Here is an 18,639-nt window from a genome sequence, read left to right on the forward strand (position 1 = left end):
ATGCTGTCTGGGGGTCCAACTCGTCGAGTGCATGAACAAACTCTGCGAGTTGGATGCATTTTGCCTTGGACTCGTCGAGTCCCTTCATGGACTCGGCGAGTCTGCTGGGCTGACAGCACCAAAAGTCGATTTTTAAGCAGTTTAAGCAAGTACAACAAGAATACAAGCCTTGGTTCTGATACCACTGTTGGGTTTTCAGCAATCTAACACTCCTAAGTGTACATGCAACCCTAAATACCTTGGATCTATGTTTTCTCTATTGTACATGCAAATATCAACTTTCCAAGGTATTGTTCTATTCTAGCGTACAAAACTTTGAATAACACAAGTTAGAATAACATACCTTTTGTTGGTGCTTGTCTTCATGAAGCTTAAGTGCCTAGTGCCCAAAGTGTGACACCTGAAATGGTTCACACAACATCAAGTACACTTGGAATAACTTGAGAGAAACTTGAACACTCCATGAAATCGTTTTGCCCTTACACACACATATATGGTGTCGATTTCTTGAGCCATGGGTTTCTTTTATATGGTGGCTATTAGGGTTACACCATGTAACACATGACTTTACCCATTCCTTATGCTCGATGGATTTTAACCTCCATGGAGCATCCATGGGTCACCCCCATGGACTTAGTCCAACATAAGGAATCTTGGATCACAAGCCCACATATATAAGAATGAATGATTTACACAATCAACCCATATATTTAATTAGTCTCCTTTTGATCACTTAATTAATTCCAAATTAATTCTTGATCAATACTAATTAAATAACCTTATTAATATATTAGAACTTATAATATATTAATAAACCTTAAGTGTTATTTCTCTCATTTTAGTCTATTCAAGTGCATGATGCCATGCAACCCAAATGGACCATGCCGGGTCGGGTCAAGTCTTACCAATTATAGTTATGGACTTAGACATTAATCCAACAGATTTGATTGGGTCACATTTTCATGTTTTAAGAATCAAAGAAGAGTGAAGAAACTTAAAGGAAGTATATGCTGATTCTGATTGCGAAGAGGGATTTTGATCGCATGGTTCGGTGATCAGAATTTTGAGCTGTTACTTAAGAGTTGAAACATATTTCTTAGGAATAGATAACAATAAGGTTTTCATATGGGTTGTAAGGATAAGTTTTCTGCAAAGTTTTAAAATAAAAGAAAAATGGTTTTGATTTTATTTATTTTAAGTATCCTTACAATGGCATTTGTGAAAAGGGTTGTTACTTATATGTTTCCATTAATAAGCAATATGGGTAAATGGATTTGATTCTTTCATTAGTGGTATTATCATAATTTACCAAATAAAGAAAGATTCGCATCACCCAAGTTTCAGTTGGATAGAAACTTGGAATCATGCAAGTTGTATTGTGTGATGAATGTGAATTTTCATCTTTGGTAAATTAAGACTAATTCCTTGTTCACATTCGCATGTGAGTCAAGCGAAGGACTAAAGGATCGGGTACATTAAGCTGTGCACTAGTCGGGTCCACCACAAAGGTAGATAAGATTATTCGTGATGATTTACTAAAGTTTAGTAAATATGGTTATGCTTACGAGTTTAAGTGTAATTCTGAAACATTGGAAAGGTTTCAATGTATGGCAGAATGAATAAGAAGAATCAAATAAGGCAGAAAGATAAAAGTTTCTCCAATCTGACGAGATGGGAGAGTACTTGTGTATTTTGTTTTATGATTATCTTAGTGATTATGGAACCATATCACAATTGATCCTCTAAGGACACCTTAGTGTGTTTGTTGCTTGAGGAGAGGAATCGTGAATTGTTGAAATGGTTAAATCAAAAGATAATTCATACTTCGTGCCAAAAACAAATCCTGGAGTTATACTCCAAGATTGTAACTTGATTGACATAGTCTTTATAAAGTTCGTAACACTTGTCAAATGTAGAGTAAGAGGTTTCCTATTCTTGTACATTTGAGATTGGTAAGTTGTGATGTTTTGGATAAATCAAAGACCAACTAAGACCAATAGTGAGATGTTTTTAACTTGATAAGAATCCGCACCAGCTCTTGAATATTTGTATTGTTAAGGAATGGTTCTTGACAAAGAGAAGTCTTATACGTCAAGAGGATAGTGGGGGTCTAAAAAATTCTGAAATAGTTTCAAGAACTAATCAAGAGTTTTGTTAATCACTAGCCCACGACTTGAGGTTTGTAACCTATTGTGTTGACATATTCTTATTTTTGTATGTATTCCAGTTGAAAGTTGATTATGCTTGTAAGTTCTATGAGTTATCAATTGTTTGCATAACAACCCGGAAGCAATGGTGGGCATTGTGCTACCAGGTGGCAAGAAATTAAGATTGAACAAGTTCAGTCTATATAAGTTTGGATTTGTTACTAACGATGTCTTGTGATTATGGTTATGACAAATTCACATGGATAGGAACACATACACCATAAAATCTAAGTGTCATAAGGTTTCTCTTCGTGTCATACCCTAAAAACCGATGGCGGAAACATTTCCGGGGTTGACTCCACGTTGAGTATCAAATCCAATGCACATAGTAAGTAAAGTAAACAACCATTACATTACATATATAATGGTTTACATTTGTTCGAAATTAAAGTTGTACAGGTGTGATACATAGTATATACGAAAAAAAGTAAGACGAGTCTTCAACGCACTCCGTCTTTGCCAAAAAAAATCATCGGGTACCTGTCTAATGCGGACCTGAGAATACAAGCAGTTTGAAAATCAGCATAACGCTGGTGAGTTCATAAGAGGTTTTTTTTTCTGAAAAAGTACAAGTACCTTTTTGTTTCTGAAAAAGTTACGCACAAAGAAAATCCCATATTTTCTTAAAAGTTGGCTATCAAATCCAAAGTGTAATGTAATGTATACTGAAAACATGTTTACCATTGTGAATTATAAAATTTAGTTATCTGAATTTGTTACACGAATCTAGTTATTTACAAATATTACCCCAGGAAAATCCCATATTTTCCTGAATGTTGGTTACCAAATGTGAAAGATGTATACCGAAAACCTGGTTGTCCTTGTGAAATGTATTAGTTTTAACACGTATATAAAACTAATATATACGAAGTAAACATAGTTACTTTATTCATTATTACTATTTAGTAAATCTCTTTTATCCAAATTGCGAGTTCCATAACCATACGATAGACTAGATATGGTAAAAAGTAGTCCATATCACCTTATGACTTTCGTCACCCTTGAACCTTTCGGTTCGGATGTAGCTAGCAGCCAAGTGTGGGGTAGTCAGCCCCGTATAGATCTATACACTCAAGTCACGTTCTCCCTCCAGGAGATTCTGATTACGGGGGCGGTGCTCCACTCACGTATCTATGTGGAGTGTTACCGAGGACTTGTCTCCAATTTATATGAATAACAAATTTACTAGTAATAATATAGAAAGGTACTGATGCAAACGATGATCCTCCAGTCGCGTATCTCTATAGAGTGTTACCGAGGACAAAACATTGTACTAGGTTTCATGTTTCAAGTTTAAAGGTTATGCTTTTAACTGATATAATGTGGAAAACCATTTGTGAAAATATAAAATACAACATTTTATAATTTTTTTCACAAATAATATGATAGTGTGTTCTGCAAGTTCAAACTACTATCTGTTATGATTATCAGTGTTAAAAGGATATGAATTATGGAACGCAAAACATGTAATATCAAGTTTAAAGTACAAGTATTCCTTGTACTTTTCTTGTATTCCCCCCTGAAAACAGTGAAAAACATTGAGAAGAGTAGGGGTATGAACTCACCGCTTAATGTAAGGTTTGAGTGTCAACGGATGCCCTTAACGCCTATGGCACCTATTATTCATGTGATGACACATAAATGAGTTGGAACTAAGGTGTTTCATGACAAAACCTGATGGGAAAACATCCTTAGGGCTTGGAATTACTAAGAATAAGTTTCCTATGATCCATACTTAATGATTTATGCAAGTTTAGTGCCAAATATGGGCATTAGAGTGGGTGTATGGTCTTGAAAATGAGTGTGCAGCTGGGTAGAGCAGCCAGGAGTTTGTGTGAGGCATCACACCAGAGTGTGCGGCCGTACAGAGGGTGTGTGCGGCCGTACATAGGATTGTGCGGCCGTACACTCCTCATTTGAGTCCATATGATGATTTTGAAGTGTATGTTCTTCATACTTGGAAGTTTTGAATGTATGATGCCCCCATATGAAGGTGTGGAGTCGTACACCTTCAATGGATTATGATGATGATGAACATAATGAGTTTTAAGCTTGGGATTCAAGTGTTTACCACTATACATAGCTTGAACATGGGGTAGATGACGATTATGAAGCCTTCCAAATGTTTTTGGTTGATGATTTAGAGAGAGAAAGTAGAGAGAGGGAAGAGAAACACGTAAATGAATGAGTGAAGGGGTATCCATCCATATATTGAATTGGTGTGAGGTTGAGAGTGTTTGTTGTTGGGTGTGTGGCCGTACACACAGGTGTATGTGTGCACACACAAGTGTGTGGCCGCACACACCTTATCTGGTGAGTTTGGCCCGATTTTGCAATGCTAAAACACTCTCCAACCCTTCGTAACACTCATATCTAGATTATAGTAAGTCTAGAGCACCCATATGGAACCACAAGATTGAATGAAAGATAATGAATTCAAGTTTAGTGCTGAAACACAGATCAATTACATGGGTTAGTAGTTTCGGGTTGTCACATTACCCGCCCCCCCCCCCCCCTCCCGGTTAGAGGAAATGTCGTCCCGAAATTCCGAATTTAGATACAAATCATGGATTTGGAAAGAGATGCAGATACTTCTGTCTCATTGAGTCTTCACACTCCCAAGTGAATTCCGATCCTCGCTTAGCATTCCAACGAACCTTCACTATCGGGATGCGACTTTGTTTTGTACGTTTGATCTCTCAATCCATGATTTCGATTGGTTCTTCCACAAAGTTCAGGTTCTCATTGATCTCGATTTCATCAAGAGGGATCACAAGGGTTTCGTTGGATAAACACTTCTTAAGATTAGAGACATGAATGACGGGATGAATGTTGCTGAGTTCATGGGGTAATCGGAGTTTATAGGCTACCGGACTGATGCTGGCACGGATCTCGAAGGGTGTCACACCCCCAAACCAGAATGGCGGAAACATTCGGGGGTGGATGACTTCACGTAGTATCACAACCATTGAATATTGTAAAGAAAGTAACACAACCATCACATATATAATGAAAATGTTTGTTGTTGCGTTATACATATTAGCAAAAGAATATTACAATGAGATGATAAATGTTCAATAATAAAACATCCTTAGTGTTCCCTTCTCCAAAAGCTGGTGGTTACCTGTATTACTGATTCCCTGAGAAATACAAGTGGTTTCGAAAAAGTGTTAACAATTAAGTTGATGAGTTCATAAGTGTTTTGCATTGAAAAGTATGTCTTTTTTTTATAGTAAATCGATGAACGAGGTTTTCAGAAATCCAATATTTTCTATAAATGATTTGAAAAGTTTCCCGTGTTGGAGTGCGTTAGTGTTTTTCATACTTGAATAAGAATAATAAAATTTGTGTTAAAATAAAAATGGAAAACTAAAATGCATATATGAATCTCGTAAACCAAACTTGTTTTTATACTTTTATGTGAGTTTTATAACCATACTATTGACACTGACGGCCTGTAACAACATTCTTCAGGTGTTGTAGTGTTATGACATTTGTCACCCCAGACCTGCTGGTCTAACTATAGCTAATAGTTTAGGTGCGGGATTGTCAATCCCGTATAGATCTATACACAAGTATCAGGCTCTCCCTCCAAGAGATTATGGTATATAATACAGGACTTGAAATGCATACAAAAATGTACATTGAAGTTTGAATATCTCACATTTCCTAGTATAAGTAGATTTACAATGAAATGACTTTACTTCTTCTGAAAGTGTTTCGTTTTTCAAGATGTATATGTAAAATTTTGGATTGACTTGTTAACTATACCCATTATAGTTTTTCAGATAGTATGTTCCATTTAGTAGAAATAACTTAGTGACATAATAGCTCTTGTATACATAAGATGTTTGTATCGATCTTCGAAGATAGAAATTTCGTTTATGTTTATAAAACGATTCTTTAACGTGTAATGTACTTGTATTTCCCCCCTAAAACATGAAAAAGAATTGAAAAGTAGGGGTATGAACTCACCCGTTAAGTTTGAAGAGAGAAGCTAGAGTTAGGTAGAACTTCGATCACGGATAGTTGCGTCGTCGGGCTCTTCGGGGATATCTGCAGCGTAAATCTTTCGTCGGGGCTCGAGTGCGGAAACCAAGGTAAGGAAATGGTCTCTGGAACTGGGAGAATGGCTGAGGAATTGTGAAGGTGTGCCAAAACTCGAAGCTCATGCCATCTATTTATAGTGCTGGAAGAGTGAGTACGCGGGGCGTACTCACGTACGCAGCGCGTACCTCGTTACGCTGGGCGTAAAAATGTGTCATGGCTTACGACTCCTGGCTAGCTAAGCATAGCTTGGGCGGGCCGATGGGACTCGACTCTGGGTCTAGTACGTGGGGCGTACTCCCAGAGAACGCGGGGCGTAATCCGGCCTGTCCTCTTCTAAATTCCGTAACTTTCGCGTACGAACTCCATTTTTCGTGTTCTTTATATCCACGCGTAGGTGGGATTATGCTCTACAACTTTCATTTAGACTCCGTCGGCTAGTTTTGTCTTTATTTTTTAATGATATATTTTTAATAGGCCGGGCCTCCTAAAGTTCGTTAAAAACTCATAGGTTCTTTATTCGACGTCGGTTTTCGTTTGTCTTTTAATCGTTTTATTACCACTGAGGAGATCTTCAACTTTTGTTTAGGTGGCGATAGTTAAATAACACTCGATCTTAAATCCGAGTTTTAGCTCTCTACTACTGTTACGAACCTTTGAAAATTCGTAACTTCTTCATACGAGGTCCAATTTGGGCGATCTTTTTATGCACGCTCACCTTTTAACGAGATCTACGATTTTTGTTTAGATACTTAAGGTTAAAATGCACATTATTGAGATTTTACTTGTTACGTCGAATAATGTTTTAATGGCGTGTCGTAAATATACGAGTGGTTATAATTTCTTCAATATAACCCGGTTTTGAGTGTTCTTTATGTTTTCGGAAACCTTGACACGTTATCTAGTATTTGATGCATCCCAACTTAGATATTTGAATACTTTATTTTCAAGGTTAATTTAGTTATATTTGACTTTTGAGCGTTACAATGCTTTTGGAAAAATATAGGGTTGTCACATCATCCCCCTGTTAAGGAAATTTCGTCCCGAAATTTAATCTAAGATAGAGTTTACAGTTTAAGGAAAAAGATGCGGGTATTTTTGTTTCATCTGATCCTCTCATTCCCAGGTGTATTCAGGTCCTCGCTTGGCATTCCAGCGGACCTTTACGATAGGTATGCGGCTTTGTTTAGTTCTTTTGACTTCCCGATCCATAATCTCTACTGGTTCCTCTACAAAATTGAGGTTTTCATTTATTGTAATTTCGTCTAGAGGGACGGCAAGGGTCTCATCGGATAAGCACTTCTTTAGGTTTGATACGTGAAAGGTAGGGTGTACGTTGTGGAGTTCCTGAGGTAGTCTAAGTTTGTAAGCCACTGGACCGATCCTGGCAAGGATCTCGAATGGTCCGATGTATCTGGGGTTCAGTTTCCCACATTTTCCGAAGCGTATTAATCCTTTCCAAGGCGAGACTTTTAGTAGGACACGGTCTCCAACTTGGAATTCCAAGGGTTTTCGTCTCTTATCTGCATAACTCTTTTGTCTATCCCTTGATGCCTTTAGACATTCTCGGATTTGAACAATCTTCTTCGTAGTTTCCCTTATGATTTCTGGCACAGTAAGTGTGTTGTCAGTTGCTTGTCCTTTTGCTAGTTGTGTGTCCCCCACTTCGGCCCAGCATAAAGGTGACCTACACTTGCGGCCATAGAGGGCTTCGAATGGGGCAGCTTTGATACTGGTGTGGTAGCTATTGTTGTACGAGAACTCGACCAAGGGTAGATGTGTGTCCCATGTTTTGCCAAAACCGATTACGCAAGCTCTCAGCATGTCTTCTTGGGTTTGTATGGTTCTCTCGCTTTGGCCGTCGGTTTGAGGGTGATAAGCGGTACTCATGTCTAGTCTTGTCCCCAAAGCTTTTTGTAGCGACTGCCAGAACCTTGAGGTGAATCTACTATCTCGGTCTGAGATAATGGATACGGGCACACCATGCAGTCGTACAATTTCTCTGAGGTATGTCCTTGTTAACTTCTCCAATTTATCCGTCTCTTTGATCGGTAGGAAATGTGCTGATTTAGTTAACCTGTCGACAATTACCCAAATGGTGTCGAGTCCGCTTGTCGTTTTGGGTAACTTGGTTATGAAATCCATGGTTATCCGCTCCCACTTCCATTCGGGTATTCCTGGTTGTTGTAATAAACCCGAAGGCTTTTGGTATTCTGTTTTGACCTTAGCGCACGTCAGACATTTACTCACGTAGGTAGCAATTTCGGCTTTCATGTTCGGCCACCAGTACAACTTCTTAAGGTCGAGATACATCTTGTCGGAGCTGGGATGTATGGAGTATCGTGTTTTATGGGCTTCGTCCATGACGATTTCTATGAATCCACCAAACTTTGGTGTCCATATTCAATCCATGAAATAACGAACTCCGTCGTTCTTGGTTTCAAGGTTCTTATCCATTCCTCTTAGGGCTTCTCCTGCCACATTTTCGGATTTCAAGGCTTCTATTTGGGCTTCCTTGATTTGCGTGGACAGGTGTGAATGGATCGTCATAGTTAGGGACTTCACTCGGCAACCTGCGTATTCCTTTCGACTGAGTGCATCAGCCACTACATTAGCCTTTCCGGGGTGATATCGAATTTCGCATTCGTAATCACTTAGTAGTTCTACCCACCGTCTTTTTCTCGTGTTGAGTTCTTTCTGGTTGAGGATATGTTGAAGGCTTTTATGGTCAGTGAAGATCGTACATTTCGTGCCGTAGAGGTAGTGTCTCCATATCTTTAGAGCGAAGACGACTGCTCCTAGCTCAAGATCGTGCGTTGTGTAGATGACTTCATGCGTATTAAATTGTCTTGAGGCATAGGCGATGACCTTCCCTCGTTGCATCAGGACACACCCGAGTCCTTGGTTGATGCATCACAATAGACCACGAAGTCCTCCGTCCCTTCTGGCAGGGTTAGGATGGGCGCACTACATAATGCTCGTTTTAGCGTTTGAAACGCGGCATCTTGTTTTTCTCGCCAGTTGAAGGTCACATTCTTCTGAGTTAGTGTGGTGAGTGGCTTGGCAATCTTGGAGAAATTTTGTATGAACCTTCGGTAATACCCGGTGAGTCTCAAAAATTGCCGGATCTCTGTAGGGGTTCTTGGAATCGTCCAATTCTCTATTACCTTGATCTTCGAGGGATCCACGTGTATTCCCTCCTTGCTTACTACGTGTCCTAGGAAATCCACCTCTCGAATCCAAAATTCGCACTTGGAAAATTTTGCGTAAAGTTTCTCTGCCCTTAATGTTTCCAGAACCTGGCGGAGATGTTGGCTGTGTTCTTCCTGGTTTCTAGAATAGATGAGTATATCATCTATGAAAACGATCAAGAATTTGTCCAGGAAGGGACGACATACTCGGTTCATCAAATCCATGAATACTGCTGGAGTGTTTGTCAATACGAAGGGCATTACTACAAACTCGTAGTGACCATATCGTGTTCGAAAAGCCGTTTTGGGGATGTCTCCTTCCAGTACTCGTACTTGGTGATAACCAGATCTTAGGTCGATCTTTGAGAAGTAGCTCGCTCCTTGTAGTTGGTCGAACAGATCGTCTATACGTGGAAGGGGATATCGGTTCTTGATTGTCAGTTTGTTCAGTTCTCGATAATCGATGCACATGCGAAAAGACCCGTCCTTCTTTTTCACGAATAGGACTGGTGCTCCCCATGGTGAGAAGCTTGGTCTGATGAATCCCTTGCTCAAGAGCTCGTTCAATTGACTGGACAGTTCCTACATCTCGGCTGGAGCTAAATGGTAAGGTGACTTTGCTACTGGGGTTGCTCCGGGGATTAAGTCGATTCTGAATTCGACTTGACGTTCCGGTGGGATTCCTGGGAGATCTTCTGAGAAAGTTTCTGGGAAGTTGCAGACTTCCGGAATGTCTTTAATGTTCTTTGGTTCTTGCTTCTGGTCTACTACATGGGCTAGAAAGGCATGGTATTCCTTGCGAAGATATTTTTGTGCTTTAATACATGAGATGATTTGCAAATTTGAACTAGGTTTATCTCCATATATGATAAGATTTTCACCGTTGGGCAGATTGAGACGAACGGCCTTTTCATGGCAAAGAATGTCGGCATGGTGAAGACTCAATCAGTCCATACCGATGATTACATTAAAACTTCTTATCGAAATGGACATAAGGTCGATTTGAAATAAGTGTTCGTTTAAATTTAATGTGCACCCTACGTACATATCACTTGTGCTTTCTGTTTTTTCCATTAGCCATTTCTACAGTGAATATTTTATTAAGTGGTTGGGGTCTTTGGTTAAGAAGATGTTTGAAATTATGACTCACAAAACTTCTCTCCGCACCGCAGTCAAACAGTATGCATGCATAAATGTTGTCGAGGAGAAACGTACCCGTAACTACTGTTGGATCAGTTATTGCTTCATTTTGACCTATCGCCAGCACTCTCCCAATACCACCAACATTCCTTGTCTTGGGGCAGTCCCTCTTGAAATGCCCGGTTTCTCCACATCTATAACATGCTTGGCTTACCCCAGTAACAGGAACTTGAGTGACTTGCCGCGCTGGCGCTTTACAGAAACGGGCAGTGTGCCCTTTCCTGTCGCAGTTCATACAGTACATCTCGTGGCAATTACCGTGGTCATGGTAGTTGCATTTGCTGCACTTGGGCAAGTTCCCTGCATATTGTTTCATTGGCGTCGGGGTTGTAGGAGTTGTGGCGGGAGCAGTAGTAGCATGAACCACGACAATTTGATTCTTTGAAGGTTCTTGCGAGGTTTTCCCCTTTCTCTTGTTCCAGAATTTCTTCTTGCTGTTGTTGTTGGCATTGTTCTTGTTGTCGTTGTTCCCTTTGGTTGGTTCAGCTACGATAGTCGTGACCCCTTAGTAGACGCCATGATCAACGAGAGATTGCGCCAGTTCCTTGGCACTGTCGAAGGTCATGGGCTTGGAAGCTAACACACTTCCTCGCAGTTGGGGTGATAATCCCTAGATGTACCTCTCCACTTTTTGGCTTTCTAGAATCAACATCCCTGGACAAAGTGTTATCAAATCGCTGAACCTGTTGGTGTAGCCTGCGATGTCCGAGCCTTCCATCGAACGGTTCCACAATTCTTGTTCAAGCTTCTGAATCTCGCCTTTTGGGCAGTATTCCTGAAGGAGCATTCGCTTCAAGTTTTCCCAACCCATGGAGTTCGCCACCACTAGGGTTAGTGTCTTGACGTGGCCGTTCCACCATGTCAAGGCGCGTTCAGAGAATGTACAGGCAGCAAATTTTACTTTGCTTTCTTCAGGGGATGCGCAAATTTCAAATACGGCTTCCGTTTTCTCTATCCATTGGGACAGAGCCAATACTCCCCCAGTCCCATAAAAGGGAATAGGTTTTCCATTGGTGAAGTCGTTGTAAGTGTAGACTCCAGAACGGCCTTGGCTTGGGCCATTTGTAAAGCCGTTTATTCCTCCTCCTGACCCATTGTTGCTCATTTTAGCCATTGCCGCGGTTACAGCGGCTGTTACAGCAGTTTGGAACATAGCTGCATCCATAGTTGGAGGGGGTGGTGGAGGTGGTGCTGGAGTTGAGTTTCTGCGTGTTGATCTACGAGGAGGCATGTTCTGGTAGAGAAAATAAGAATGAATACTATAAGTTTTTAATGTTTTGACAATCGTGTAGTTGAGGGTTAGTCGTATCTTGTAATTTGTTTTGACTTTAGTTTTTGGTTTCAAATTTGATACAACAATTTAGTTAATTTCAGAGGTTTCGAGAGGTATATAAAGAAGTACTTCATATTTATATATATGTCACACCTAAGGTGTGTTACATTATGCTTCTAGTTTTAGGAAAATTTGACCTATCTAGAGGTCTCCATTTACAGATACAAAAGAAAATAAGAGAAAAACTTTATCCGAAGTCCTAGTCTATATCAAAATTGTTGGAGCTTGAACAAACTCTACTTGTGGCGTTTGGAGCTGGATTGGGCATCTGACCGTTTGACTCCCATCAGTCGCCTCTCGAAATCTGCTTGTTGTTCTTTCATCTCTCTTATTTCATCTAGAGTTGTTATCATTTGGTTCTGAAGTGTCCCCGTGCAGATTTGGGTATTCTCATGTAGTCCTTCCAAACGGCGGATGTCAGCGGCATTACCTTGGGTAGCAGCATTGATCTCGCAAACTCTGGCTGCTTGTTGGTCTGCCTGGTAGTTCTGGTTAGCTATAGCGTTCACGACAACAGGAAGTGCTCGATCAGCTGAGCCTCCCCCGCTGACGTTGTAAAAATCTCGACACATGCCGAATGGAGGGCGTACACCTTGCTGACGGCTCCAGTAGTAGAGGTGGCTTCCCCAGATGGGAATGGGTCCCGGTTGATATGGTTTGATTACGGGTGGATGGGGGATGGGAGGGTCGATACTTCCGGTTCGGAGTCTGTTCCGCTAGAAATTTCCACGATCTCCTCGTCGACTTCGTATTCTTCTCCGACTTCGATTTCGAATTCTTCTTCGACTACTTCCTTGAACTCTTCTTCGATTTCCTCTGGGTCTTCCTCCGGGTCTTCTTCTATCCAGCCGCCGTTACCTTGGTTTAGGTACTAGGGGTCTCCCGGTAAAGGAAATCCGGCCATTTGTCTGTACTGGGATAGAGGTATGAGATTTTTATAAGGAAAGAAATTTCTATTTAACGACTTCCTATGCCTATCTATATTTTTACGGAGCGCAAATATTTTAACGTTCAATTATTTCTAACAATAGACTTATAGTATTTCAATTTAGCGAATCTAGATTTTTTTTAAGTTTTTGGCTTGTTGACTACTACGACCATTCCTCGATGTACATTGGTCAAATCCAGGATAAATATAGTTGATCAGGCTATATTTATTCTTGACCTAATTACATACCCTGAGGCTCAATCGTAGTGTCGTAACTTGCCTTAATACTCTTTAGTAAAACTTGTTATGATACGAGATTTATGCATGCTTGTAAAAATGTATATCTTTTAAAACGAAAGTATTTTCTTCATGAAAATGTTTCATCAGAGGGTTTTTGGTCCCCTTTGCATTTATAGTTTGTATATCGCATGTGGTTTGATATACTTAGTTCACTATAAACAATGTTCTGATACAAATCTGTCACACCCCCAAACCAGAATGGCGGAAACATTCGGGGGTGGATGACTTCACGTAGTATCACAACCATTGAATATTGTAAAGAAAGTAACACAACCATCACATATATAATGAAAACGTATGTTGTTGCGTTATACATATTAGCAAAAGAATATTACAATGAGATAATAAATGTTCAATAAGAAAACATCCTTAGTGTTCCCTTCTCCAAAAGCTGGTGGTTACCTGTATTACTGATTCCCTGAGAAATACAAGTGGTTTCGAAAAAGTGTCAACAATTAAGTTGGTGAGTTCATAAGTGTTTTGCATTGAAAAGTATGTCTTTTTTTTTTTATAGTAAATCGATGAACGAGGTTTTCAGAAATCCAATATTTTCTATAAATGATTTGAAAAGTTTCCCGTGTTGGAGTGCGTTAGTGTTTTTCATACTTGAATAAGAATAATAAAATTTGTGTTAAAATAAAAATGGAAAACTGAAATGCATATATGAATCTCGTAAACCAAACTTGTTTTTATACTTTTATGTGAATTTTATAACCATACGATTGACACTGACGGCCTGTAACAACATTCTTCAGGTGTTGTAGTGTTATGACATTTGTCACCCCAGACCTGCCAGTCTAACTATAGCTAATAGTTTAGGTGCGGGATTGTCAATCCCGTATAGATCTATACACAAGTATCAGGCTCTCCCTCCAAGAGATTATGGTATATAATACAGGACTTGAAATGCATACAAAAATGTACGTTGAAGTTTGAATATCTCACATTGCCTAGTATAAGTAGATTTATAGTGAAATGACTTTACTTCTTCTGAAAGTGTTTCGTTTTTCAAGATGTATATGTAAAATTTTGGATTGACTTGTTAACTATACCCATTATAGTTTTCCAGATAGTATGTTCCATTTAGTAGAAATAACTTAGTGACATAATAGCTCTTGTATACATAAGATGTTTGTATCGATATTCGAAGATAGATATTTCGTTTATGTTTATAAAACGATGCTTTAACGTGTAATGTACTTGTATTTCCCCCCTAAAACATGAAAAAGAATTGAAAAGTAGGGGTATGAACTCACCCGTTAAGTTTGAAGAGAGAAGCTAGAGTTAGGTAGAACTTCGATCGCGGATAGTTGCGTCGTCGGGCTCTTCGGGGATCTCTGCAGCGTAAATCTTTCGTCGGGGCTCGAGTGTGGAAACCAAGGTAAGGAAATGCTCTCTGGAACTGGGAGAATGGCTGAGGAATTGTGAAGGTGTGCCAAAACTCGAAGCTCATGCCATCTATTTATAGTGCTGCAAGAGTGAGTACGATGGGCGTAATTTTGGAGTACACGGGGCGTACTCACATACGCAGCGCGTACCTCGTTACGCTGGGCATAAAAATGCGTCATGGCTTACGACTCCTGGCTAGCTAAGCGTAGCTTGGGCGGGCCGATGGGACTCGACTCTGGGTCTAGTACGCGGGGCGTACTCCCAGAGAACGCGGGGCGTAATCCGGCCAGTCCTCTTCTAAATTCTGTAACTTTCGCGTACGAGCTCCGTTTTTCATGTTATTTATATCCACACGTAGGTGGGATTATGCTCTACAACTTTCATTTAGACTCCGTCGGCTAGTTTTGTCTTTATTTTTTAATGATATATTTTTAATAGGCCGGGCCTCCAAAAGTTCGTTAAAAACTCATAGGTTCTTTATTTGACGTCGGTTTTCGTTTGTCTTTTTATCGTCTTATTACCACTGAGGAGATCTTCAACTTCCGTTTAGGTGGCGATAGTTAAATAACACTCGATCTTAAATCCGAGTTTTAGCTCTCTACTACTGTTACGAAACTTTGAAAATTCGTAACTTCTTCATACGAGGTCCAATTTGGGCGATCTTTTTATGCACGCTCACCTTTTAACGAGATCTACGATTTTTGTTTAGATACTTAAGGCTAAAATGCACATTATTGAGATTTTACTTGATACGTCAAATAATGTTTTAATGGCATGTCGTAAATATACGAGTGGTTATAATTTCTTCAATATAACCCGGTTTTGAGTGTTGTTTATGTTTTCGAAAACCTTGACACGTTATCTAGTATTTGATGCATCCCAACTTAGATATTTGAATACTTTATTTTCAAGGTTAATTTAGTTATATTTGACTTTTGAGCGTTACAATGCTTTTGGAAAAATATAGGGTTGTCACAAAGGGTCCAATGCACCTCAGATTAAGTTTCCCACGTTTCCCAAAGCATATCATGCCTTTCCAGGGCGAGACCTTCAACAAGACATGGTCTCCAACCTGGAACTCCAGAGGTTTTCGTCGGTTATCAGCGTAAGTCTTTTGGCGGTCTAGTGAAGCTTTCAATTGTTCCCGGATTTGGATGATCTTTTCGGTGGATTCGCAGATGATTTCTGGACAAGTGAGAGCACTGTCGGGAATTTGACTCTTGGCTAGATGCATGTCCCCTACCTCGGCCCAGCACAAAGGGGATCTGCACTTGCGACCGTAGAGGGACTCGAAAGGAGAAGCCTTGATGCTGGTGTGGTAACTGTTGTTGTACGAGAACTCGATCAAAGGTAAATGTGTGTCCCACGACTTTCCGAAATCAATGACACATGCCCTAAGCATGTCTTCCAGGGTTTAGATAGTCCTCTCACTCTGTCCATCGGTCTGAGGGTGATAAGCCGTACTCATGTGTAGTTTATTTCCAAGAGACTTCTGAAGAGACTGCCAAAATTTGGTGGTAAACCTACTATATCGACCAGAGATAATGGATGCGGGTACAACGTGCAGTCGAACTACCTCTTGGATGTAGATTCGCGCAAGTCTTTCCATCTTGAACGATTATTTAATCGGGATGAAGTGAGTGGACCTTGTCAAATGATCGATAATTACCCAAATGGTATCATACCCACTCGGGCATTTGGGTAACTTGGTGAGGAAATCCATGGTAATCATCTCCCATTTCACCTCGGGTATCTCGGGTTACTGGAGTAGACCCGAGGGTTTCTGGTACTCGACTTTCAGTTTGGTGAAAGTCAAGCACTTGCCCATGATTGTAGCGATCTCGACTTTCATGTTTGGCCACCAGTATTGTTTCTTGAGATCTAGGTACATCTTCTCCAAGCCTGGGTGAACAGAGTATCTTGTCTTGTGTGCTTCCTCCATGACAATCTCCTTGAATCCTCCGAACTTTGGAATCCAGATTCGGTCCATGAAACAGTAGACTCTGTCACCTCTGATGTCAAATTTCTTCTCCATTCCCCTTAAGGCTTCGCTTGATTTCTTCTCGGGTTTAAGGGCATCTATCTGGGCGTCTCGGATTTGCATGGATAAATGGGAATGGATAGTTATCGTCAGTGTTTTCACTTTACGGCTTGGACTTTCCTTTCGGCTAAGGGCATCTGCTACCACATTGGCCTTACTGGGATGGTAGCGAATCTCACACTCATAATCGCTGAGTAAGTCTACGCATCGTCGTTTCCTCATGTTTAGGTCTTTCTGATTAAGGATGTGTTGCAGGCTATTATGGTCAGTGAAGAATGTATACTTGGTTCCGTAAAGATAATGTATCCAAATCTTCAATGCAAAGACTATGGCTCCTAAGTCCAAGTCATGTGTAGTGTAGTTGACCTCGTGTGCCTTCAACTGTCTTGAGGCATAAGAAATTACTTTTCCTCTTTGCATAATCACACAACCTAAGCCCTGATTAGACGCATCACGATAGACAACAAGGTCTTCTATCCCTTCGGGTAGGGATAGAACTAGCACACTGCACGAGGCTTGCTTTAATGTCTGGAATGTTGATTCTTGCTTTTCACACCAACAAAAGGGTACACCTTTCTGTCTTAGGGTGATTAGGGGTTTTGGAGATTTTGGAAAAATTTTGGATGAATCTCCGATAATAGCCGGCGAGACCCAAGAATTGATGGATTTCTGTGGGTGTTTTCAGTGCCGACCAATTCTCTATCGCTTTAATCTTGGAAGGATCCACATGAATACCCTCCTCTCTTACCACGTAACTGAGGAAATTCACCTTCCGGATCCAGAATTCACACTTGGAAAATTTCACGTATAGTTTTTCGGATCTAAGGGTTTCCAACACTGACCTCAAGTGTTGTTTGTGATCTTCTTCGCTTCTGGAGTAAACAAGTATGTCATCGATGAACACAATGACAAACTTATCCATAAAAGGGTGACACACCCAGTTCATCAGGTCGATGAACACTTCCGGTGCATTGGTTAGACCGAAGGGAATCACTACGAACTCGTAGTGTTCATATCATGTCCTGAAAGCTGTTTTGGAAACATCACTCTCATGAACTCGTAACTGATGGTACCCTGACCTAAGGTCTATCTTTGAGAAGTAGCTGGCTCTTTGAAGTTGGTCGAAGAAGTCATCTATTCGCGGAAGGGGATATCAGTTCTTGACGGTCAGCTTGTTCAACTCACAGTAGTCGATACACATCCGGAAGGATCCATCTTTCTTCTTCACAAACAAAACCAGAGCTCCCTAGGGTAAGGAACTTGGTCTGATGAACCCTTTGTTGAGTAACTCGTTGAGTTGGCTAGATAACTCCTGCATTTCTGCTGGAGCTAAACGATATGGAGACTTGGCTATGGTGGCAGCTCCAGGAATTAGGTCAATGCGAAATTCCACCTGACGTTCGGGAGGAATTCCTGGGAGCCATTTGGGAAAGACATCAGGAAAGATGTATACTTCGGGGATACTCACTGTAACAGCCCGGAATTTCAGGTATTGTTTTAAAACTATTTTTGGGGCATTTTAGGAGGGGACTCGGCGAGTTGGTGCCTGACTCGTCGAGTAGGACCACAGACTTGGTCGCAGATTCGCGACTGGACTCGACGAGTCCATTAGGGACTCGGCGAGTCGATGCTATTCAGCAGAAACCCTAGCCGTTTGGTTTTGGATCGTTTATAACGCCTCTTAGGCCGTCATTGTTCGTTTTTGCTTACTGAGAAGAACCCTAGAACGATTGTGTGCATCTGGAACAAAGATTGAAGACCATTGTTGGGTTTGGAAGAGTTGTGTGCAAGGAAGAGGAAGGTTTAGCTAAAGGAACATCAAGAGAATCACGTTCTAAGGATTGGGGACACAGAAAGTGCACCAATCAGGTAATATCTCGGATTTCGTTCTTCTGTGATTGATGTGTATATGAAGTTAGGGTTTATAGAACCCTTTTGATTATTAGAGGGATTATTATGTTGTTACCCAAGTGTTTATACCCCAGTAATAGGATGTTTAGAGG

Source organism: Lactuca saligna, chromosome 1, assembly GCF_052625555.1.
Source record: "Lactuca saligna cultivar CGN05327 chromosome 1, ASM5262555v1, whole genome shotgun sequence".
Lineage (NCBI taxonomy): Eukaryota > Viridiplantae > Streptophyta > Magnoliopsida > Asterales > Asteraceae > Lactuca > Lactuca saligna.